The sequence below is a fragment of the Canis lupus genome, chromosome 14, assembly GCF_048164855.1.
Source record: "Canis lupus baileyi chromosome 14, mCanLup2.hap1, whole genome shotgun sequence".
NCBI classification, from domain to species: domain Eukaryota; kingdom Metazoa; phylum Chordata; class Mammalia; order Carnivora; family Canidae; genus Canis; species Canis lupus.
In genome coordinates, this window is record NC_132851.1 from 60779242 (window position 1) to 60806213 (window position 26972).

The 26972-nt window shown below is 35.3% G+C and overlaps 1 protein-coding gene and 1 long non-coding RNA gene across 2 annotated transcripts in view; one reads left to right on the forward strand and one right to left on the reverse strand.

Annotated features, from left to right (window-relative positions):
- The window catches only part of LOC140604156 (uncharacterized), a 78079-nt gene extending 70462 nt beyond the window's left edge, over positions 1-7617 (forward strand). The window contains exon 3 of the long non-coding RNA XR_012007183.1: positions 6856-7617. This is a non-coding gene — a long non-coding RNA (uncharacterized lncRNA). The remainder of the gene's footprint in view (positions 1-6855) is intronic.
- Positions 1-18324, reverse strand: part of LOC140604155 (transmembrane protease serine 11F) — a 93789-nt gene extending 75465 nt beyond the window's left edge. Inside the window, exon 1 of the mRNA XM_072775241.1 lies at positions 18162-18324. The gene's annotated coding sequence lies outside the window, so the exon portion shown is untranslated. The remainder of the gene's footprint in view (positions 1-18161) is intronic.
- Positions 18325-26972: the final 8648 nt, after the last annotated feature.

A 26972-nucleotide genomic window follows, 5' to 3' on the forward strand; every position in this document is an offset into this window, starting at 1 on the left:
GCTACAGTCCTGATATAGCATGATAAGAACATAATCAATTTTGTGCCAGCCAGTTCAACTCAGTGAAGTCATTATTAATACTTCATAGCACAGAGAGTTCCAAGCAGTGGACAGCACACAACGTGCAATTGTTGATGATTCAGAAGACCACACTTTTCCAGTTGGGAAGGTATGATCAGCATTGAGGTGTGTCCCCAATTTGTTTTTTTAAAAAATACCAACAAAACATTACAGTACGTCAATGGTACTTCTTCCTTCTTCACGGGAATTGTTATGTCTCTTCCTTTTCATGGAACCATGAGATAAGCAAGTGTGGTAAGGACCTGAGCTATGGGCCAGGCAGGGGGCTTGTCTCTGCCACCTTGATTGTATGACCCTGCTCTAGTCTCTTACCTTATAGGGACTTATTTTGCTCATAATAAAATAAGGGCTGTATTAGCTTTTTCTCATACTGTCCATTTTAGTTCTAGAGATTACAGATTTTATTGAAAGAATTTATTTTTCCCCCACAAAGGCAAAAGAAGAATGTTAAAAACAACAACAATGCCTTTTTTCTTCTTTCTTATCATTAAGAATATCTTAGGGACACCTGGCTCAGTTGGTTAAGTGTTTGACTCTTGATTTCAGCTCAGGTCATGATTTCAGGGTTGTCAGAAAAAGCCACACATTGAGCTAATGGTGTCTACCTAGGATTCTCTCCCTTGCCCTCATCCTATTCCCCTTCCCCTAGTCATTTATTCTCTTTCTCTTCTTTCTCTCCCTGAAAGAAATAAATAAAAACAGGAATTAAAAAAAAAATAAAAGCACAGTTTAGTTCATCTTAATGGTGTGTGAATTCCTCAGGATAATTGCATTTGATCTCAGAGATTTGGGGCTGAATATATGAACTTCTAATGAAGATGAGTAAAGTTTCAGAAGGAATATTCCAATTTTAAGGGCTACTTTTAAATGATTAGATCCAGGAGATATTAAAGAAAAAAGAAAGCTTTAATATTTATCTTTGTAATTCACACAGAATACCTTTATCTAAAATACTACAAATAATACGAATCTAATCTTAACATTTCTATCATAATATTCCCCAAAGTCATTAATACGAAATGTATTTCCCAAGACAGTTTAGAAACAGAAAAACTGAGCCAGATTGTTATTTTGTGTAATCATCAATAATATGACAAAAAAGTATGTAATATAATTTTGAAAAGGAATAAAAATTCCTGAGTAAGTAGTTCACAAAACTTATTCAATCTTTTTACCTAAATTGAAAATTATAACTTAATTGATCAAAAAGTAATTTTGTTCTTTGGAGATCTAATTTTTCTAAAAGTACAAAATCATAAAAATCTAAAAAAAAGTGCTAGAGAAATTACATTAATTTTAATATATGACTATAACCCACTATTATTGCTATATAAAGTACTATGCTAACTTGAAATTAGTATCATATACATATGCATTTAAAATGTTTTTAATGTTTACATTAAAATATTTCTCACTAATAAATTAATATTACATTTGTATAAATTAATATTGTAATTTGTTAAATGTTATAAAATATTCTCAGCTCTTCATGTTCATAAATAATAATACAGAGAAAAACTCTCGCTTAAGTGGAGGAAATTTTTCTATACAAGAAGCATGTAATTACAAGAACCAGCTTTGAGGGTCTGAAATGAGATGTGGTATGCATATATTTCTTACATTCATAAATATTCAAAAATAAAGGTTCATCTGTTTCCCTCAGGATTCTTCTTTCCTATGCCATTCTCTCAAATGATCTTCTATCTGATTGCAAAGGTTCTATTTCTTTGATTGTTCTTGTTTTGTTTTTTTTTCCCCCTTCTTCTACTTTCAGTGAATACATAAAATAACTCCTCTTCATTCTCCGAGGTAATATCCTTACTGTGGTGGAGTGGCAGGACACTAGGCTCTGGATAGTGGCTGGGTTCATTTCCTGGTGTTGTCATCAACCAACTATAAACTTTAGGAAAATTCTTAACCTTTCTACAGCTCAGTTTCTCCCTCTGTAAAATGAGGATACTACTCATACATAGTTTAAATGAGAGAATAAATGTAAAAGACTTAAAATATTGCCTGGTTCAGAATAAAGCCCATAAAAATATTGGGTACTTTATTCTCTGCAACTCTCATTTTTTTCTAAAGTTAGTGCTATATTGCTAATTGTTTTCAATGACTTCAAAACTCTTCTGTTTATATGGCTTCTCTTTTTAGTAATATATTGCATCTGCACAATTTTTAAATTTTAATTAATTTTAATTGCAATACATAATTAAAAATATTGATGTATTGGGTTCTAAGTAATTAGCATATGCAGAGTTTTAAATGAATGCTTCTTACAAGGCTGAATAACTATCAGCTAATTCTGGAGGTTGGCAAGCACTAGTAATTTTTACTATATAAGTGAAATTACTACATGTGAATTTTATTTCATTGGTTAGGAGCACCCTCAGCCCACCTTGCTGCATACGTGCAGGCACAATACTGGTTTCTATTGCTGCACTGTTGATTGATTTATTATCAGTCAAAAGACAATGCAATGCATGTATGTTGCAAAATGTCAATAGGGAAAGTCAATAATAAGATGACATTACATCATGACATCAAGGGGAAAGTTAAGATATTCCCAAACTGATCATGTTTCTTCAGTGCCCAAAATAAAAGAAAGGAATGGGAAAAAGATAACTTTTAGAATTGAATCTAAAAGATTTGTATACATTTCCCTGTAATTGCAAAATTTTATAATAAATTAGTTAAATTTTGAACTTAGTAGAGTTATAACAAAGAAATAATTTAGCCTCATACTTGCTAATAGCCTAAGATTTGATAAGTGACCTCAAATTTTATCTTGCACTTATTAAGGCAATCAGCACACTATTTTGCCATTGAATCAAGAACATGAGGATCGAACTCCAATAAAAAAAATACAAAAAAAACAAAAACAACAACAAAAAAACCCCACCCAAACCACTATAGTAGCCATTGAAGTAAGGCAAGAAAAAGAAATTAAAGGCAAAAAGGAAGGAAGGAAGGAAGGAAGGAAGGAAGGAAGGAAGGAAGGAAGGAAGGAAGGAAACCTCCTAAATAATTTAAAAAAACAATTTCTAGAATAAATAAGTTACTTTACCAAGGTATTAATGCCAATACAAAAATTAAGTTTATTTCTATACACTACCAAAAATATTCCTGGAAAATAAAAATTTTTAATGTGATGTTGGAATCTCTTTATTTTTTTGTCTGTGCATTTTTTATTGGGGTTAAATACCGTTTAAACTAACGTCTAAACCCGTGAATCAGGACAGCCCGGGTGGCTCAACGGTTTAGCGCCGCCTTCAGCCCAGGGCCTGGAGACCCCGGATCAAGTCCCACATCAGGCTCCCATTGCACGGAGCCTGCTTCTCCCTCTGTCTGTGTCTCTGCCTCTCTCTGTCTGTCTCTCTCTCTCTCTCTCTCTCTTTGTGTCTCTCATAAATAAATAAGATATTTTAAAAATAAAAAATAAAACCATGAATCATGTATGAATAAATTTAACAATTTATGCGTAGACTTGTACAATGAAAACTGCAAAGCATTGTAGAAATAAAGACCTAAATATATAAAGGAAAAAAAAAGAGCATAAGAGGATTTAGTGGAGTATTACACCTTCTCAAGTATGAGCACTGCCAAAGGGTGATAACATGGATAGAAGATGGCACCCGCAAGGTTGATAAGGAATTCTATGGACTAGAATGAATGTATCACTGACCTACGGAAAAGGAGACCAAATGAATGGCCTCTCTTTAGTATATTATGAGAACTAATATTATTTGCCCAGAAAACTGAGGTAACAAAACTTGGAGACACTCACTCTAAGGTCAACTTATTTACTTGTATAATTTCCATGTGCTCATTAAATTATGGAATTTAGAAGATCAAAAGATGACATATATGCCTTTCTTTTTCATCCCAAAGAATGCATCTTGGAGTTTTTTGAGCCAGTGTTTAAGCCAATAGTTGTTTGTTTTTTCCCCAGATCCTAATTGTTTCTTTTAGAAAACTTTTATTTGTAAGCAAATTATATACTTTACATACAAAAGAAATTATTTTATACCAATATCAATAGCCTGATTACTTCATTATAACCATCTTCAAAGTTGTAGACAGATTCTATTATCATTCAAATATAACATATTAAGTGATGTCCTTGCTGATATGTATCTAAATCTATAAATCTAAAACAATTTATCAGTCTTTATATTTAAAAATATTGCTACTCAAATTATTCTACAAGTAATTATAAAATATATTTCTGAATTCTTATATGTAGAGTTCACTTTTTTTATGCTTTGTGATCTATCTATCGTCCAGCTAAAAGTTGGGAAATAGAAGATATGCAAGTAGTTATTCAGAAGTGAATTGGCTGATATCAGTAGCACTTAGACTCTGTTTCTAAAAATCAAACAGTCATTTATTTTCATTCTTTGGGTAACATTATTGGAAAATATTTTATTTACAAACTTTTTAACTCAGAAAAAAAATTACTAGGTTCTGTGGTTATAAAACACTATATCAACTTCAACTAAAATTTTGGAAATTCTTTTGTTATACTTTCAGTATATCTATAGTTCACAGATAGATATCTTCATGATACGTTTAACTCTGACCTTATAAAAAGAATAGGTTTATGTAGATAAATAGCTTTATAACATCTGTACGAGCTTTTTCACATGATTAAGTCTAAAAATGTAAGTCCCTGAGATTATATGTTAGTAGTCTATAACTACTGACTAATTAAAACCTGTCATCTTTAGAAAGAAAAAAAACTTGAGCTTGATCTCCAACTTGGTAAGCACCTTGAGCTAGCTGGTAGGATAGTTTTTAAGGGAAAAATTGAAAAAAACACAAACTTCCTAATGCCAAGGATGCTTCCACCAAAAGGGTCTTTCTTTAAAAATTCTTTGAGCATAGATACAGCATCAGAATCAAATGGCAAAATCCAAAATGGCCACTTATAATATGCAAAAATGATATAAGGAAGGGTTTCCCTGGGTCTTCACAGAGAATATATATGCTTCTCTGTCATCAGAAAGATCAGATAATTAATGCCCTGAATCACTGAAATGGACAATGAGCAGGGAATGGCCAAATTCATGAATAGCAACAGAAAACAAATCCATGTTGAAAAGCTTTATAGATGATATGTTTGACATCATGATGCAATACTATGAAGAGCATAGCTTATGACTATAAGTAAGATTGCATTTATTCCATACTGATTTCCCAAATCAAACTGATGAACTAGGAATATCTAATATCTAGGGGTTTTTTTTTTTTGTTTTTTTTTTTTAATTTATGATAGTCACAGAGAGAGAGAGAGAGAGAGGCAGAGACACAGGCAGAGGGAGAAGCAGACTCCATGCACCGGGAGCCCGATGTGGGACTCGATTCCGGGTCTCCAGGATCGTGCCCTGGGCCAAAGGCAGGCGCCAAACCCCTGCGCCACCCAGGGATCCCACTAGGAATATCTAGGTTTTTGCTTCATCTCTCAAGTATATGGATCCAGTTGTCCAGGAAAACTCTTCCTCCAAAACTGATGCATTTCCTGGACTAAACAAGTCATGATTGCCTTTCTTTTTTTTTTTTTTATTGGTTTTCATTCTATCTTAGAGCCATGATATGTTTTCAACTCATTTTCCACTTGTACAAAATTAATAGTCCAGGGGACAGCTGGCGGCTTGCTAGCCACAAGTGGTAGTTTTGTTGTGAGCACTGCCAAAATGCTGCTGCACAATTTAATCTGTTTCTTTTCTGGAATAATATTTTTTTTAACCTTTGCTAGCAGCACAATGCTATCTGTTTGATCAGTTAGGGTATTTTCTTACTTAGAAACATGATGAGGTTAATAGAAACAGAGAAGCTGATACTGTTTCCTCTAGGAGAGTCAGTAAAGGTTTGGGAAGAACCACGGGAATCATACAGTAGTGATTAAATACATCCTATAATTTCTTTACTAAATTTGTGACCGAAACAATCTTTTATAGACTATTTTAGGCTATTTCTTAGAATAAAGGCTAGTAACTGTTTAAAAACAACTATAAGAATGCCAGAGATGTGCAAAAAGAAAAAAAAAGAAACAACAACAAACCCCACCCTTCTCTCTCTCTAATCTCCTTTCCAGGATGAGGAGTAGAAAAAAAGAAAAAAAAAAAAAAAAAAAAAAAAAACATGATCAGGAAGCTAAGTGCCCTGGTGACAGAACTGACTGCCACCTCATAGTTGTGTGTCTGAACAATGCAGGTAACATCTCTAGATCTCATTCTGTACATAGATGATGGATTAAGAGATATATAGGTAGGTGATGATAGATGGATAGATAAATTAGATAATTTCAGAGTTTGGACTAGGTCCAAGGACTACAAATATGTTTCAGTTGGATTTACTGAAATTACTATAAAATTTATTCATATGCACATGTATACATTTTTCTAAGGCAAGGTTTATCATTTTCATCAGATTTCATCATAGGTTCTATGTTATAAGACACATTGAGAACTGTTGAAACTGATGATCTTTGAGATAATGTTGATCGATTATATCCAATTATCCTACCCGTAGGACCCAACCCAACTCTAATCTGATGGTCTTATACTCCTTATATGGTTGACAGTTTATTCTTCCTGGAAGTCTCAAGGGAATGTGCATAGGGAAGGCTGTTTTTCTATGTGGAAAAAAGTTTCCAAATTCTCAGGACAGTTCTGATGATGTATGTACACTTGTACTACCTCCCTCCCGCCCTTCCTTCCTTTTCTTTTTCTTTCTTCTTTCCTTCCATATGTGTAACTGTACTACCTTTTGTAGGTAAAAATTAATGTCCCAGACTCTAGAAGAAATGATAAGAGGAAGAGAAGCAGGAAAAGGAGGGATAAGAGAAAGAGCAGAAGACAGAGAAGGAGATGCAGAAAAAGAAAGACACACAGGAGAAGGAAGAAGAGGAAAAGCAAGAGAAGAAAGAATCCAATCTATACTACAACAGATACATACTCTTACCCATACAATTAAGAATTTTCACAAGATTTTTAATGAAACAATGTAAATTTACGTTAAGATTTATCATATATCTTATATGGTTGCATTTTAAAAAAACTTTAATTATTGAATAGGTATATCTGTATAGTTCTCATTTCAAAACATGTGCTCATCCAAAATAATCATGATACTTTGTCATCTCCAGAAATTCCTCAGTTAAATCCCTTAGGAAATTGGACCCAAGCTCTCATTTTATTCATGCATACTATCATTAATGTTTCTTGAACACCTAGTCTGTGCCAAACTGTGCTAATTGCTAGGCACACTGTAGCAAACAAGATTAATTTCCATCTGCAAAGACCTTACAAGTGAGCAAAGAAGACAAACATCAAGCAAAAGATCATAATAAAGTACAGTCATCAGGGCAGACGTACAAATGCTACAGTAGCATACTTGACTACTATAGTGAAAATTCCAGGATTTAGAGAAGCCAAACAAGCAACATTTCCTGTCAGTGAATGTTCACAGTTTTATTTCAATCTATATTTGAATTAAAATATCATCGACCTTACATTTCATATCATGCCAACTAAGATAGTCTTTAATCTCTGTAAAAGCTTGTAAAATAGATACAAATATGAGTCTATATGTTATAGACATATCTAGTTTACTCATTTTCATAATTTATTGGACTCATTCTTAGCTCCAATTTAATGATTAGGAAGGAAGGATGAGAAAGAAATATGAAGGAATTTTTGCTTTGTTTTATATGTTAAGTACAAAAAAGGTTGAAGGATTTACAGAATATTCTAGAAACACAAGTCCAGTTTTCTGATGTCAAATCATATTTATAGCTATAAATTATGCACTGTTCTCCCAATGTTCTTTCAGTTCATGATTATTTAACGTCCTTTGTGTCTTTTTTTTAAAAGAAAAACATTTTATTTATTTATTCATGAGAGACACACAGAGAGAGGCAGAGACATAGGCAGAGAGAGAAGCAGGCTCCTTGCAGGAAGCCTGATGTAGGACTCGATCCTGGGACCCCAGGATCATGCCCTGAGCCAAAGGGAGGCGCTCAACCACTGAGCCACCCAGGCATCCCACTTTTTGGTCTTATCGTATCTTAGAATCAAGAGTTTCAATAACTATCAATAATTACAGTAAACAAAATTTATCATTTTAATTCAATTTTTAATTTTCTGATATCTAAGGTAGAACAGGTCTGATTTTGATTTTGTTTTTTCCCAAAATCAAGAGAGTTCTTCTAAGTTGAACATTTACAGTTGAACTTCACAAAATAAGTATAAAATTGTGCAACATTTGCTTCCAGAATTAAGTATTTTCAAATGTGAATTGAATGTGTTCCAATACTTCCCAAGTGCTGTATATAAGAATTCTATCACGTCTCATTCACATTTTCATGTGATTTGTTTCTTTAGTAAATTCACTACAAATTTGCCTTGTAACCTTTGACTAATAATTTAGATTAATTGATTAAATGGCTTTATCCCATCTACACATAAATTAAAGACTTCAGCGGAATGTTATAATAACTCATAGAAAGTGCAGTTTCAAATTACATGAGTAAACAATTTGGGGGACCTAAGTTAGTCTATTTAGGCTATTAGGACAACTTTGGAAGTATTAAAAAAAAACCCACAAAACTTTGCAGGTAAAACTTGGAAGAATAAATGGGATGTTTAAAAAGTTCAGCTTACTCTTAATTTTATTTATTACTTTGATAAATTACTATGGAAGGATGTAGTCTGAGACATTCAATCTGGGAATGAAGGTAGAATTAGGGAAATGTTTATGTCTACTGTCAATTTGTTGAATGAAATAATCAATATCCTGATGACATTTAGAGAGATCAGTTTTCTCAGTTTGATAAACCAAGATTGGCTGCCCTAGACTGGGTAAATCCCAGAAGTGATATGATTTGTTCTAACAATATTTCCTTACATAGTTCTGTTGATTGCATCTGAGATAACTTCTAGGGAATATTTCTTGTTCCAGAAATGTTGAAGAACCATCCCAAGAGTAAGCTTTGATTTTTACCAACATACCTCTAGTTATTGACATGTAGAGTATATATAGGCTAGTGTGTGTGGTACAATCTAGTCTTCAAAGAGAAGTGCTCACACTCTATAAGGGGGTGAAGCACAATATCATTAGCAGAGGTGTGGGAGGAAACTGCTAGAACTTATTTTATATGTATTTCTTCATCTACAGAATATGAAAAAAGAAGCAATGCACTACTAGTGTTTAATTCCTTGCATGGGTAAAATCAGAGAAGGTGACAGAACATGAGAGACTCCTAATTCTGGGAAACAAACAAGGGGTAGTGGAAGGGGAGATGGGAGGGGAGATGGGGTGACTGGGTGACGGGCACTGAGGGGGGGCACTTGACCGGATGAGCACTGGGTGTTATGCTATATGTTGGCAAATCGAACTCCAATAAAAAAAAATATACTAAATAAATAAATTGGGTCTAGAGATGAATCAGAAAAAAAAAATAATTCCTTGATTGGGATTGGCATTTTCACTCAGCGTTGGATGCCAGGTCCACAGATGCCATCCTAGGCTAGGGGTTTGGTTGACATTGGCACTATCATTTGTTGTTTTGCTTTCATCATATTTTAATGTATTGCAATTTTTTTATGTATTTTGACTAAGTGAATTGTTTATGAATGAAAATATCTAGTTTTAGATAAACTTTCTTCAAAAGATGGAAAAGGTTAATAAAGAAACAAACAAAATTTTGACCTATTGGGAAGTGTTAGTTCTTTCAGAGAAGTATAGGAGAAAATGTATGTTCTTGTTTCTAATACCTTTATTTTTTTTTTTTTTTTTTTTTTTTTTTTTTTATAAATTTTTTTTTTTTTATTTATTTATGATAGTCACAGAGAGAGAGAGAGAGAGAGAGGCAGAGACACAGGCAGAGGGAGAAGCAGGCTCCATGCACCGGGAGCCTGACGTGGGATTCGATCCCGGGTCTCCAGGATCGCGCCCTGGGCCGAAGGCAGGCGCCAAACCGCTGCGCCACCCAGGGATCCCTGTTTCTAATACCTTTAAATAATATGATACATCCAGCCTCTTGCTAAAACGTAATTAAATATTAAAGATATTACTAAAGTCTCTTTAATGTCTACTCTTCTAGTCTCTTTTTTCTCCCCATACCACTCAGAATTAACCACTGCCATTGTTTTGGTGCATACCATTCCTAGATGTTAAAACATAAACTACGAATATGATCTAACATTTTCCAGTGTGCACTTTCAAAAAATACTAGGTGTTTCTCATTTGCAATTAAGCAGACTGAGATATTCTCATCTTCATCAAATGATATTGGATCTGAGTTTGACAGACTAATGTATTCTACATTCTTGTGTATTAGCTATATATATCAGTGACTTTGAAAGAAGGGATGTGTCAAACTGATCAACACACCATAAGCTCCCTCAACAAGGTTAAATGCAGAGACTATTCTGACACATGTGCAAAATAATAATTTATTTTTCTTCATAATTTTTAGATTGAAAGTAGTCCTTTAAGACCTCAAGTAGGAGGCTTCTATACAGATCCTCCAGATTTTTTTCAAAACAGATTTCTCTTTCAAAAATTAATTAATCCTCATAACTCTATAGGACTCTCCTCTACTCAGACAATTCCTCAATCTATATCCCACTTTATTCCCTCATTAAAGTTGTAGTCCTATAGTTGCCTATTGAGTTTTTGTTTCATTGCTTTACCATTACTATATTCAAACATATATTTTAAAAAATATTTTCTTGACCACCTACTATGTGCTAGGCATTTTAAAAAACATTTTCTTGACCATCCAGTATGTGCCAGGCATTGTGCCTGTCATATTGCTAAGGCTAAATTGGTTAAATATAACACCACCCTGCTTTTAGAGAATGTTTACTGTCTTGTCAGGTATCTCAAACTTAACAAATCTTCATGCCTCCAAGCTTTTCTGTCATTGTACGTGGCACCATCCAATGTCCTAATCACCTACACTTAAAAATCAAAAGGTATCTTTGACTCAGTACTCACCTTAATTCTCTATGTAGCCAATGATTTTGGTAATTATTCCCTCAAATTATTTCTTTGGTCCATATATTCCTTTCCCATCCTAAACTAACTTAAGACTATTATTACAGCTTTCCAGGTGAATTCTGTGTCTCTTGTTCTTTTCTCCTTCCACTTCACCTTCATGTTCATTAAAGACTAATCATCCATACACATGACTTTCATCATGTGACTATTTTTGAAAGCTTATAATAGCTTCTGTATTTTCTATCTTATCAAGAATGTACTCAATGAAATTCTAAAATCCTCTAAGAATCAAATTCATCCCAAGTCTATTTCCCATGATACATTGTATCATGAACTTTAAGCTTAATTAAGCTTTGTCATTCTTAAGACATGTAATATTCATTCTGACTTTGTAATTTCTGTTATTAAACCTCTTTCCCATTAGAGTGTTCTCCCTATTATTTTCTCTCACTTCAGTATGACACTTTGTAAAAGCTCAACTCAATTACCACCTCCTTAATGAAATCTCTGACTGTTTGAGGTAGCAGTTTATTTTATTTTACTTTTGTAAAGATTTTATCTATTCATTTGACAGAGAGAGAGCACAAGCAGGGGGAGCAGGCAAAGGGAGAGGGAGAAGAGGCTCCCCGCTGAGCAGAGAGCCCAAGGTGGGGCTTCAACCCAGGCCCCGGGGATCATGACAGGAGCCAAAGGCAGACGCTTAACCAACTGAGCCACCCAGGTGCCCTAAAGTTGCAGTTTAAAGTGCAATTCCTGTGATGTCTGGGTGGCTCAGTCAAGCATCTGCATCAGCTCAGGTCAGGATCTCAGTATCCTGGGATGGAGTCCCACATCCAAGCTCCCTGCTCAGAGGAGATTCTGCTTCTTCCTCTCCCTCTGCCCCTCCCCCACAGCTATGTGCTCACTCTCTCTCTCTCTCTCTCTCTCTCTCTCTATTTCTCTCTCTCTCTCTCAAATAAATAAATAAAATATTTTTAAAAAATAAAATAAAGTGCAATTTCTGGGTACTGACTGCTTTGATTCAAATTCTTGTTCTGCCATTGACTCTGTGACCTTGGTTAAGTCACTTAATCTCTGTTCCTCAATTCCTTCACTTGTGGGAGAAGGATGAAAATAGCGCCTATCTTCTAGAACAGTTAGTATAGCAAATGAAATAATGAATGTAGACGACTTGGAACAGTATCTAACAAGAGTAGTCAATTGACATTACATCATTCTCATTATCAATAATTTAGTAAAAGTGGTATATTGTTCTAGAACTCTTAGCTTCTCCAGTGGTAGACTTCTCCAACACTTAAAAATCTATGACATGGTTTTGTGTTTTTGGCTATTATGTATTGTAGTTTTGTCTCTTCAACTTTATACAAAATCCTAGAGACCAGAAAGTGGATCTTTTACTTCTGAGATATCTTCTGGTGTCTGGTATAGACCCTACTATGGTAGGTGTCCAATTACCACTCACTGGCTGATTTATCTTATTCCATTCCAAACTACAACTATATTTATTTTTTACATAACTTCTGGAAATTGGAAATGTGATCTTTTTTTCTCTCTCCTTAATTTTGGAAGTAAAAAAAAAATTTCTGCATAAAAATTGCAGTTAGCTTTTCAGAACTCTTTATGAATTCCATCTTTCTCAGCTGCTAAGCAAAAAGAATCTTCCAATGAATTATACGTAAGAGAAATCAGGACAGCCATTTCCTCTAAACATTTTCTTTCCTTTCTTAGTGGCTGATTTAGGTATTACAGTGGCTTATATCTTATTCATAAGTGGCTTATAATCTTCATTGATAAGTTGATAAAAAGAGATTGACTCTAGTATGTAATAACTTGAACTTCCATTGCTGCTCTGAAGCAATGGCACTCCAAGTCTGAAGCCAGGGGTTATATAGAAGCAGTCTATTCTGCATGAAGCAAATAGGAGGGCACTGTGTCTGTAAAGAATTTCAAAGCAAAAGGAAACTGATTAAAGTTGGTGTGCTCATTAATGTCATCATGCACTAGAAATTCTAAACAACAGCATTGATAAAATATTCCTCCCTGCTGGGGGAGGACTAGTCCCACTGATGCACCACCCCCACCTTACCTCCTATATTATGCTCTAAAATTATCCTGTGGACATTAGATTTTTCCGGTTCAGTATTGAGGCTTCTGACACATCTTAGTGCAGTTTTTTTTTCTCCCAAATTTTTATTATGTTCTACAGTAAAAATACATTTTATATCACAGTATCATACATCTATATTTGTGTGTATATGTGTGTGAGTGTGTGTGTGTGTGTGTGTGTTTCACAAGACAGTCTTTTCTACTAACAGGTAATGGCACTGAGTTTGAAAAATATCACTCTGATTTGATCCTTAGCCATTCAAACTAAAACTACCAAGACTGTTCTAAAATGAATTAAATAGTTCCCCTGGGGCCCCATGAACTAGATATGATTTAAAATTAGAAATAAACTAGCTTTCTGATAGCAAGAGGTGAAAATAGAAATGAAAGAGCTAATTAACTTCCTTTGGCCTCTTTACTAGAAGGCACAGACAACAGAGAAAATAGTAATCAAAGCCAATATCCAGGCTGAAGGGTGGATATCACTGAAAGACCTCCCAACTTTACTCTGGAATTTCCATTTCCAAGACTGGCCCTGAGTACCATTTTTCAATTTCTTCTCTAACCTTACTCCCTGTCTGAAAATATACTATTATTCTCATTGAATTCTGGCCAATTTCTAGTTCAAATTCATGTAACACTGAAGTCCATTAATCTCCATACCTTTGTTTTAAAGATTTATTTATTTATTTGAGAGAGGGAGAGGAAGAGAGAGAAGCAGACTCCCTGTCAAGCGGGGAGCCCAAGTCGGGCTGGATCCCAGGAGCCTGGGATCCTGTATAACCTGAGCTGAAGGCAGATGCCTAACCAACTGAACCACACAGGCACCCCTCTCCATCCCTTTTTATACCCTGTGCCTTGTTTCATTCATCTCCGGTGAGTGTACTAATTCCCTACGTATCTCTATCATTATCTATGCATTATTCAAATACTTCTCACTGGAGGAGTTATTTTATGCCCATAATTTATGTATGAAACCAGTCATGATGCAATGTTGGCTGGCCAGGATTTCCTCATGAAAACTATAGTTAGATACCTAATAACAGCAAGATGCGAAGTTTATACTTAATGATACGTCTCAAATATTACAAATTATTTCTCTCTTATGTACTCTTCAGTTTATGATAGAGACCAGTTGTAAACAAGGATTTAACCATTATTACACAATTTCCAAAAATTTACTATACACAGCTAAAATTTTATGAAATATATTTAGGCAAAGATTTTGAAGGATGATTTATTCTGTGTTTTACATAAACAACAATTCAGTTATCTTATGCCAAGGGAGAAAATGACCTTAAATCTTTTTCAGTAGAGATTGTAGGGACTGATTACAGATTAATATGCACACTTTTTTTCTAGTTTTATTTTTTTAATTTTATTTATTTATTCATGAGAGACACAGAGAGACAGAGACATAGGCAGAGGGAGAAGCTGGCTCCCTGTGGGGAGCCCGATGCAGGACTGATCCCAGGACCCTGGGATCAGTACCTGAGCCAAAGGCAGATGCTCAACCACTGAGCCACTGAGGTGCCTCTCTAACTAGTTTTAATATAGGTTATCATTTCTCCTAAGTGATGGTTTTTCTCATTATTAAAATGAGGGGTTTCAATATTATTTAACAGTTTTCCATATGCTCGTGATAATATGATATGGCAGTAATTGTAAAAGGACATTTAATTATTGAAAGGCTGGTAGGTAAATTATTTGAAGATAATGTGATTTTCTAGAAAGAAAATCCAAGTTAGTTAAGGACTAATTAGCTAAATAATCAAAGAATTCAAAGTGTATTGATTCAAAAAGTAAATATGGCCAATAATAACTTTATCAGTATTGGCCAGTTGTAAATAATAAAATCTTTTCACAAAGCAAAAATGGTGAATGTAACTAGTAATGTCCTTAAGAAATGTTCAATAACCATATAAAGAAAGCTACACATATTTTAAAGAGAAGAAAAAAATACTACAAAGATATGCAGAAAAATATACAAAAGGCTAAATGGTTTATTTTTATACATGAAAACTGATAACACAATTACTGAGTAAATGGAATACTTTTTTTTTTTTTGAGATTTTATTTATTTATTCATAGAGACAGAGAGAGAGAGAGGAGAGATACAGGCAGAGGGAGAAGCAGGATCCATGCAGGGAGCCCGGGACTCCACGATCGTGCCTTGGGCCAAAGGCAGGCGCCAAACCAAGGAGCCACACAGCGATCCCAAATTCTGACAATTTTAATGTTTAATGTTCCTTTAGGTATAAACCTCAGAATGTTCTCAAATTGTGGCTCTTCAAATGCTTTCCACACATAATCTCTCAGAGGCTTCAGTTTAGCAGTTACCCAAATAATCACAGTAAATAATGCATGGTTTTACAAAGCAGGTAAGGCAGCAACAAGGACAGTACTAACAGTACTACCTGGAAAATCAGGCTAAAGTTCCAAATCTGATTTTCAGCATTGAATCTTTCTACCGGTGATTTAATACCTCAAACATGAACTTAATAAAATTGAGCACTCTCACTGGGCTGAAGAAGTGGGTGAAAGTTTCAAAGATCACCAGTTTTTGGAATTGTGGTTAACATCGTAAGTCAATATTTTGCACTCAAGAGCAAAAGTTTCACATATCAGGAGATAGAGAATAAATACCAGTATACTGAAAAGAATATTTTTGACTAGGAAACCAGATCCCAGTTCCAGAATTAGTCACATACTGACCTTGTATGTTATCTACCCCTCTCTGGGCCTCTATTTTTGTTTTTGTCAAAAGAAAGTTTGGATTACCTCATCCCATCTCTTTTTTTTTTAAATTCTAAAATAATTATACTTCCATGATTTTAATCCCATGACCTATGATGAATCTAAGACTATCTGTAGTAGGATCAAACAAAGTTCTGATCATCAAAAATATACCTTGTTCAAGATGCAGTGTGATTGTGGAAATGATTATGTTAAATGCAGGGATCCAGGAGATAAGCATTAATTAAACGAATAAACAAAATATATCACTGAGAGCACTAGCATTATACATTTTAAAGTTTCTGATCTGCACAGTTATTAGATACATAATCACTATGTTAAATATGTCATGGACTGAGTCACTAAATGAAAAAAAGAAACAGCTTTTTTTGTGGGCTTATATATTTTTAAAATCTAGCTTCAAGGCTAATGAATTAGCACCATATCATTACATAAACCTGCTACTCTTTTCTCCCTTGAAAAGAAACAAATCGGTGGTCCTCTGATATTTTGTTCTTAGGACCACCCCATGCCCTTAAAAATTACTGAAGACCTTAAATAGCTATGGTTTATGCAGACTATCAATACTTGCAGTATTAGAAGTTAAAACTAAGAAATTTAAAATATTTATTTATTTACAATAAAAATAAACCATTTAAAAATAACATTTTTATTTTTAAAAGATTTATTTTCAAAAAAATGTGAAATGTCTATTTGTTCTTGGTTTGCCATTAATTGTCTTGATTGAAGTATTTTAGGAAAATTCTATCTCACATAGAGATGTAATTGGAAAGAAAGAGTATTATGATAGGTTTTCAAATAATTGTGGATATTCTTGATTTTACAGCAAAACTTGAAAAATGGCAATTTCTTAAAGGTTAGTTGTTGCCCTGTAGAATCTGAGGCCATATCAATGAAATTTTTGTACTTTGTTATGTTAAAACCCATCAGTATTTTTCTACTTTGAGTGGATCTTTAAGTGTGTATGATTTTGTAATATTATGCACTTGCTCTTTTTAAAGAACTGATTCACTTAATTCACATAATCATCCATATCTCTCAAGTATTGACACATTTATTTATATGATATCAAAAGCTCTCCATATTTCTTAATACCAACACCAATCTCATTATAAAAAGTAAGTATACTGAAAGCCGTAAAATTTACAGGGGATCATGCAAGTTTTTAAAAATTTGAATTTACACTAGTGAGTTTGAACTTTATCACAAACAACAAATTATTGTTTTCTTTGAAGTCACAGCTTCCTTTATTAATTTTTAATAGCTACCTGCCAAAAAAACTAAACCTAAGTAACCATAGTTTGTCTGTCAGTTTCTCTTTAAAGTAAAAATGATGCTGTATGTTAAATAGTAGCTTTTACAGCTTTTTTCAAATATCTAAAAACTTTCCTCAAGACCATTGCATTTCAGTATGAAGCAGAGGTGTTTTCATTTTGTCACCAGGTGTACTAATAAAGGGCTGTACCTAAAGGTCAAGATTTAATAAAATTAATACTTTTTGTTCTTCATCAATAACATTCTTAAGTGAAACTGGAATTCTTTTTTTCTGGAATGCTTGAAATCAAAAAACAATGGCAGTGGGGTGCAGTGTGGTGCTATTGCCTTGATTCACACTAAGGTCCAGCAGTTTTAATCATCATTGCTTTCGCTTCAATCAGTACAAATGTCAACATAGCAAAACCACTAATGATACTTAAATTTTGATGTCAAAAGCCCATGAGAATCTCAGGGGTTCCCAGGAGTCTTTGGTACACACTGAATTAAAGTTTTTGGGCAACGCTGGTGGCTCAGCGGTTTAGCGTGGCCTTCAGCCCAGGGCCTGATCCTGAGGACCCAGGATCGAGTCCCACGTTGGGCTCCCTCCATGGAGCCTGCTTCTCCCTCTGCCTGTGTCTCTGCCTCTCTCTCTGTCTCATGAATAAATAAAGTCTTTAAAAATAAAAATAAAAAATTAAGTTTTCAAACAACATAAATGCCATTATAAACCTCCCACAATATTTTTTTAAATTGACTGTAAGTACATAATAATGCAATAAATTGAAATGCCTAATCATTCAAGAGAGGATAAAATTTGAAAAAGACAGATTTAAAATGTAAGCATGAGAAGTGAATTTTTTGAAATCATATCATAGTAAATATAACAGGGCATAGGAGGAAAGTAAATGGATTTTAAAATATGTCTTTAATCCTTTTAACCATTGTTTCCATACCTTGTAGTTTCTGGTATTGAAGTGGTTCCGTCATTAGACAGTTTCTACTTCTTTGGCTGGCAGCTGTTGGAAATGATCCTAGAATGCAACTCTGGAATCTTTTCTCTGACATCCGAAATATACGACAGACAATGCAGTTAACCTCCTTCTCCTAGAGCTTAACCCTTTCAATCTGAGTCAGACAAGAGCCCCAGTTTCAAAAGGGTTCTTGCCAATTGAAAACTAGTCACATGCCATCTTTTTTAGCCAATCATAGGGCCATGCTAAAAACAACAGCTGGTCAATTGAGACATCATTCTAACACCCCTATAATCACCACTAGCATTATTGCTGGCTCTATCAGAGAGTTCTGAGGACAGTACACAATCCTGTCAAATCTTACAGCTTCCAACATGTAGAAAGAAAAAATTATGCTCAGTCTATAAGAGGGTTATGCAGTTTGACCCAAGCCTCACACTAAGTCAGAAGTTAAAATACTGATGAAAGAATTTAGATATGGGATCTTTATTTCAAGAGATACCTTTTTTCTTATTCATATTCCTTTATGCAGCTAAAGAAAATGAATAGGAAATAACCTCTACTCTAATAATTTGAGTGTTCTTTGTCAATACATAAAATGGCTTTGCGATTCTTAAGTACCTGCCAGGGAAAAGTTACAGTATGTAGCTAATATTTATTCAGCTTCTACTACTGTAAGGCATGCTTTTAGGCACTAAAAATTTGAAGGATTTGGCAAACATTATTACATAAATTAAATTACTCACAGTATTTTTAGTATTTGATTAAAACCTCTGATTCAAAAGGTTGTTGATTGGAGATCCCTGGGTGGCTCAGCAGTTTAGCGCCTGCCTTTGGCCCAGGGCATGATCCTGGAGTCCAGGGATCGAGTCCCACATCAAGCTCCCTGCATGGAGCCAGTTTCTCCTTCTGTCTGTGTCTCTGCCTCTCTCTCTCTCTCTCTCTCTCTCTGTCGCTCATGAATAAATAAAGAAAATCTTCAAAAAAAAAAAAAAAAAGCTTGTTGATCAAATACCCAAAGGAAAAAAATCTGTAGCTACTTTTTGCCTTTAAATTATTCCTAATTAACAAAGGAAATATATTCAAATTACTGCCACCCCATGCTCTTAGTGTACCTGTGACATTAGTAGATTGTATCTAATACTTGAAACATGAATCAACTGGGAGTTACATGACTCCTCAACAACTGCTAATTACAGGGCAATGACTGAGAAACTACTTGCTGAATCCCTACTGTTTCCAGCCAGTCAATCTTGCAAGTTTTCAGGGCTCAGCCTTCAGATATCTTCTCTATCATATTTACTCTCTAACTTCCATGGATTTTCTTTGTTTCAAATATACTCTTTATATGTTCATGGTTCTCAAACTTATATTTCCAGTCTTGATTCCTTCTCTGAACTCCAGACTTGCATATCTAAATCTCTGCTCAACACACTCACTTGTATTTCATGCAGGCATCTTATATTAACATGTCCCAACCTTAACGATTAGTTCTCCCTAACCTTCCTGACTGCTACTTCTCACTCAGTCTCAGTCTCAGTAAATTGCAACCATTCCTCACCCAGTTGGTCATGACAAAAACCTTGAAGCCATCCTAGATTCCTCTCCACATCCAATCCATTAGAAAGTTCTTTTTTTTTTTTTTTTTTTTTTTTTTTTAATTTTTATTTATTTATGATAGTCACACACACAGAGAGAGAGAGAGAGGCAGAGACACAGGCAGAGGGAGAAGCAGGCTCCATGCACTGGGAGCCGGATGTGGGATTCGATCCCGGGTCTCCAGGATCGCGCCCTGGGCCAAAGGCAGGCGCCAAACCACTGCGCCACCCAGGGATCCCCCATTAGAAAGTTCTAGTTTCTATCCTCAAAATTCAGATCTGACCACTTGTACCATCTTCACCAATACCACTCTAATCAATAACCTCATCATCAGTCATCTGAAGTACTGCATTACCTCCTAACTGGTATCACGACTTCCATGATTGGTCCCATTCAATCTAACCTGAATACAACAATTAGAGTGATCTCATTGAAATATTAGTCAGAATATGTTGCTGCCTGGCATAAACTCCTCAAGTGCCTTTTCAGCACAGTTAGAATAACATTCAGTTTGATCTTAGCTTAGAAAACCATATATAATCCTGCTCTACTACTTTGTTCTTTCCAACCTAATTTTCATTCAGTTCCAGCTATGTTGTCCTCAGCCTTTGTAGTTTCTATACTCTCCCTCTTTGAAACTCTTCCTGGAGATACTTACAAGTCTTGCTCCTTCATTTCTTTCACATCTCTACTCAAATGTCACTCATCAAAGGTGCTTCTCTGACCATGTTCTCTAAAATAGTGGCTCTGTCACTCTCTATTCTCAACCTCTGCTTACTTATTTTTCTTAGCCTTTATAGCTTATCTCTAACTCTATATATCTCACATACATATATGTATGTACATACATATATAATAATTTGTTAATTTATTAGTAGAGTGAAAACATGGATTGTTGCCTCTTTAATGCTTACAACAGCAGTGTGATGAGAAATTTAAGTTCTCATAATATTTTTGTAACTTTTCTCTGATTTTAAAATTATTTTTAAAGAAGAAAGAAAGAAAAGGACAAACCTAATGAAGATGACAACAAGGAAAACAATACAGTCCCCACGTTATTTTCCATAACAAGTAAGAAGGAGGGATCCCTGGGTGGCGCAGCGGTTTGGCGCCTGCCTTTGGCCCAGGGCGCGATCCTGGAGACCCGGGATCGAATCCCACGTCGGGCTGCCGGTGCATGGAGCCTGCTTCTCCCTCTGCCTGTGTCTCTGTGCCTCTCTCTCTCTCTGTGACTATCATAAATAAATAAAAATTTAAAAAAAAAGAACTTAATATTTTAAAAAAAAAAAAAAAAAAAAAAAAAACAAGTAAGAAGGAATTCAGGAAAAGGAATCCATTTGGCTGGGTTTGTAGAAATTTCATCTTTCCAAATTAACTGTCAATAGTAGTTGACTCAATAAATATTCTTGGATATTTCTTATTATGCTGATACCTATAGCTAAATACCTATTTCATAATTGAATATAACTATATCAGATTTCTAGGACTTGCAGCTGCAAGTTTGAAAATCTTATTTTAGTATTGCTTACTTCTTGTTAGATACGGCTTTACTGTATATATTTAGTAATTTAGATTCTGTAACATATTAAACAGATCCTAAAATGCTTGAAATGTGCCTTTCTAAATATTTTTTAAATCCTATTTAAAAGGAGAGGGCAGATGGTGGCAGAGTAGGAGCACTTTGCTTTATTCTATGAATACAACTAGAACCATCAAATCATCCTAAATATTCCAGAAATCAACTGAAGAATGGCAGAACAAACTCCACAGCTAAAAACAGAAGGGAGGGCGCATTGAGAAGGTAGGAAGTGTAGAGACACAGTCTGGGAGAGAAACAGACCAAGGCCACCATGGTGGTGAGGAAGCGGAGGACTTGGGGAAGGGCAAGAGACATCCTAGCACGCAGGGGAGTCCCCGGGAAAGGTAATTAATTCCCCGTAGCCATTGGCTTGGAAAGCAAGGGTGGCAGAATTTTGTGATTTCAGGCAACCAGTGGGGCTTAAAGCCTAGAATTTTAAAGGTCAGCAAGCTTGCTGGGACAGAGCCCGGAAAGCACTGCACTGCTCTTGGAGAGAAGGCAGGCAAACAACCCATGGACAGAAAGCCCAAAAACAGTGATCTGAAGAGGGCCTGGAGCATACAGTGGAAAGGTGATTTGCTCATCTTGAAATGTGTCCCAGAAAGGCAGCATTCAGAGAGAACCCTCCAGGAACAAACAGGCAGGTGTCATTTCCCAACCTTGCCCCTCAGCATGAGCACAGGGACACCTATGGGAACCAGTGCGGCACCCATACTTACTACCTAACTTGCTTACCCCAATGTCCACATGGACATTAACTCCATAAAGGAGCTAGAGTATAATGCTAAGTGAAGTAAGTCATCCAGAGAAAGACAAATACGTTATGATTTCACTCGGATGTGGAATTTAAGAAACAAAACAGAAGAGCAAAGGGGAAACAAAGAGAGAGGCAGGCAAATCAGAAAATAAACTCTTAATTATAGAGAACAAACTGATGGTTACTAGAGTGGAGGTTGGTGGGAACAATGGATAAAATAGGTGATGAGAATTAAGGGGCACACTTGTTGTGGTGAGCACTGGGTGATGTATGGAGGTGTTGAATTACTATATCATACATCTGAAAGTGACATAACTGTTGGTTAACTAACTGAACTTAAAATAAAAACAACAACAACAAAAAAGACCCAATCAACTGGTGTTATGTAACTGGTAGAAAATACTGACATACGTATTTGCATGCAAAATAAATATTTGAGGAAAAAGGGATATGACAAAATAGAGTTCAGAACAGTTCTTGATTTAATCAAGATTGCTGATTTCCTGTTGCTATACTAAGCATTTTCAGTACTTTGTTTCCTTAATCCTAACAATGTTGTGAAGTCTATACGCTATTATTCCCATTAATCTGGAAAGTAAACTAAAATCAGGGAGGTTGAGTCAATTTCTCAAGCCACAATATGACTAACAGAATTGGGACTGGAATACAATTTTTCTCATTGAATCATTGGTGACCCTAAGATCCCCTACCATTAGCCTTTCTTCCTGAAGTCAAATCCTAATTACCTTATTAAAAAATATCATCAGCAGTTTTATATTGTGAAAACAGAATCTCTTTGGGCTTGGTTACAGTTACTTGACTGAGAGGCCAAAGAGGAACAGAAAAGGAAATTATATTTATTGGGCTCCAAGAAAGTAAAGGAAGTTGCCAATAGAAGAGCTATGACAGATTTCCTGATTCTAACTTCTGTGCTTTATAGTTATACATCTAACTATTCAGGTAATTAGCACTGAAAATCTCTTACTTGATTTGCAAGAGGTGGAGTTTAGGATATTTTAGGGACAGGCATATCAGAAATAATTCTGATGTAGCAATAGGTGAGTATATGGATAAACAGGTTGTCCCATGTGTAATTATTTGTTTGCTTACTATTGTGATTTATGTTAATCATGCTATTTATTAATGGTCAATATCCAGAGCAAATTTGCTAATATACTGTTTAAAGAATAATAACCAGTCATGAGAGAAAAAAAAAACCAGCATGACCACTATTTCCATTCCTGTTATAGGAAGAAAATGAAGTGGACCCTATCAAACTCTGGGGAGAAAGAAGGTCAGACACACAGAATACTTTAGTGGAGCTATCAACTTTTGCCCTATAATTAGTGGTGATCTAACTGATATGTGTCTGCAAATGTCAGAATAAAGGTTAGGGAGTCCAATAAACATGACAGGGGATCAAATAATGCAGCACTTATATTAAAAACTCAGACATCTCCTGACATAATGCTGTGTATTGACTACTTTGGGTGACACCAAATTTCTCATCAAATGGTCAATATATCCTCGCATGACCTGCTTGCTTAACACATAAACACAGATCTTGTTTCTTGCTATACCGAGCATGTAAGCAATCTGATCATTGTCTTATGATGACTGAGGTTGCAGGAATTCGAAATGTATTGTCACTTGAATGCTGAGTCATCCAAGTGACAACACACATTACCTAATTTTAAATAACGTATTAGAGGTTTAACCTGTCTTGGATTAGAGGAGGCTCTGATTAATGTCTTTATCATCTGAGCACTGAAACACATAGCTATGCCATGTACTTATACCTCAGAAGCATGTTCTTTCTCATGTTTAAGCAGGATCCTTTCAGAACAAAGACTTATTTCCCTCTTACATGTTTCATAATTTGGGACCATTCTTCAGTAGCACCTCATATTAATGAATTCTCATTTCAGGCAAAGAGTCGATGATAACTATAAAGAGGAAATATAGAGTCTCCTGATGCTATTTTAATTTGAATTATTCACTAAAAATGGTGATATATAACATATAATCAATCTGCCTTGTGGTATGTGCTTGAAATGAGTACTTTGTAGATTTTTTTAATTTATTCAGCAAATATTTACCTAAGGCCCACCACGTAGAGATACTGTTCTAGATGCTGGAGTGCTGGAGTGATAGTAGTGAATACAACAGAGTTCTTGCTTTTGCGGGAGCTTATAGTCAAAGAGAGGAGACAGAGTAAAATAAATGCATAATATATTTCCAGATTGCTTTTGGTGCTATGAAGCAAGTTAAAAGCAGAATAAGGACTATCCTGCCAACATCTAGTTTCTGTAACAATCAATCACCATTCTCTGTGGGAGGAGGGTGATTTACTATATTCTAGGCACTGCATTAAATGCCTTATATTCATTGCATTATGTACAAGCCTGGGTACTAACCATTATCATTTCTACTTTACATGAGGGCCTGAGGAATGTAAGAAAGTCGGCTAAGTTTATACAGCCGTGCAGTGGCAGGGACAGAATTCCAACACAGGTCTAATGATGTCAGCGTCCACGCTTTAAACTATTGCTCTAATGTGCCTCTACTGGGCTCAATGTGCTGTTTGGCTTTAAACCCAGTTGAATATGGCATAATGTATAAGAACAGTAATGCCGTTAAATAATGAATGGACAGAGAAAGGGGAACACATCTGTGAGTTAGATGAGGAAGCATGCTGATGTTTGCGGGGCCTGGGATTGTCTGGAGCAGGTCAGAGAGGCAACTGTAGATTTGAAACAGTTTCAAGGTCTAAACCGGGCAGTTGTTATTGCTGCCATGCATTTGAATTTGCTGTGTGTTTATACTTTCCCTCCACTAGATCATGTGGTTTTAGAATTTATTAGTCAATTATGTAAATCTTTATTTGTCATGAAAGTTGATAATGTCACTTGCAAGAATGTTCTTCATCCTTCCCTTTAAAATGAAACTTAGGGCGCCTGGGTGGCTCAGGCGCCCTAAGTTTGACCATCTGCCTTTGGCTCAGGGAGTGATCTGAGAATCCAGAATCCAGATCGAGTCTCACTTTGGGGTCCCCGCAGGGAGCCTGCTTCTTCATCTGCCTATGTCTCTGCCTCTCTGTGTGTGTGTTTCTCATGAATAAATAAATAAATAAATAAATAAATCCTTTAAAAAAATAAAAATAAAAAAATAAATATGGTTCCCAAAACCATATTTAACTCCTGCTAGAGGTGATGGCACCCTTATGAAAACTGTGCCCTCTGGGCTATTATTAGCTATCCCCATTTATTTGACACTTGGTACAAATTGATCAGAACATGCACTAAGCATCTCAATTTATATTCTTTGTTTACCATAAAAAAGGACTGGAAGGGAAGTTTTTTCTTTGTCTTCCCCTGCCTCCTCACAGGACTATACTTTGCCCATTTATTAGTTGTCAAGTTACTCTGTAAGTTTGACATTTATGGAAACTGTGAAGCTTGATGGTTGGGTTGCAGTGCCCTCTGCCGGGAGAAATGGTAGAGCACAGGTGTTCTTTAATAAGCCCAGATTTCGGACATAAAAACTAAATTTATTGTTCCTTAAGCAAATACATATATCCTACATAGAAAAATAATTCAAAATAATATATTTATTTATAATATATGTATTTAAATAAACAATATATTTATTTATATACAAGGTTATTTTAAGGAATTTAAAATATAATTGAGCTTATATAAATTGGATTGACACAAATTTTATTAACACATCTGTGGAAAGCAAATGCATATACCTGTTTTCATTTCCCTCTTTTACCCACTTAAGGAAAAAAGTTAGCTCTCCAGTACCAGACTGAGCTTTTGATCATTTTGCTGTAAAGAATCTCTTGCTTACTGTCTAAACCCTTCAGCTCTATTTCTACTCTTTTTTGGTATGAAACTTTAGTGTGACTCTGCCTATAAGTCATCATTCTGGTTGATTAACAGAACACTTTACTGTTTATCTATAGAAACTATCTATTCTTTTCGATAGTAGAAATTAGTTCCAGGGGTCTGTTTTGTGGAACTAGGTTAGGCCAATTTAGTTTAATAATACCTCTCCAAATATCCAAGTGTTCTCTCACATTTCTCAGCCTCCTTAAAATTTAAGGGGCCATTTGAGGAGTTCTGTCTAAGACTCTAAGACCATTTGTGGATATATTTTCAGTTCTGTTAGTGGATCTATTAGCAGCTTTCTTTCTCTGCCATGGAGATTGTGGAGGCTACATGTTCACATGGCAAAGTCACAGTTAAGAGCAGCCTGAATTGCTCATCCAGCTGCCTTGATAATTCATCCTACTGCCAACAGTCTATGAGTGAGAAACAAATTGTGACGCATTAAGCTATGCAGATTTAGGTGTGTGTTACAGTAATCTAGCCTATCCTAGCAAATGAGGCTGTATTCAGTCACAGTGTTTGACAGCATGTTTTCTCTGCTTTGGATGCCCCACCCAAGTACCTCCACCCCTTCACCAAGAAGTCTTTTTCTGATTTCTTCTTGTTCATCTTTTATGGCTTATCTCAGCTTCAATTGCCCCCATCCCTCTTCTTGGGTTAGCTGCCTCTTCAATATACTTCTTTGTACATATGTATGGATGAAAGACTCTTGGTTATTTATGGATGGACAAAATTATTTTGTGGTTATCATAGATACTTCCCTTTAGAAAAATTAGCATTGCTCAATGGTTTCAAAAGCTTGGTCTGATACCCCAGAGGGTCTCTGAGACCCTTTCAAGAGATCTCTGAAATTAAACTGGTGGTGCAAAAGCAATAGTGGTTGAAACTGCTGATACCTTAGTAAATCAAGGTATTGACATCACTATATTCTTCACTGCCACACAGTCACGGGGAAAAAAAAA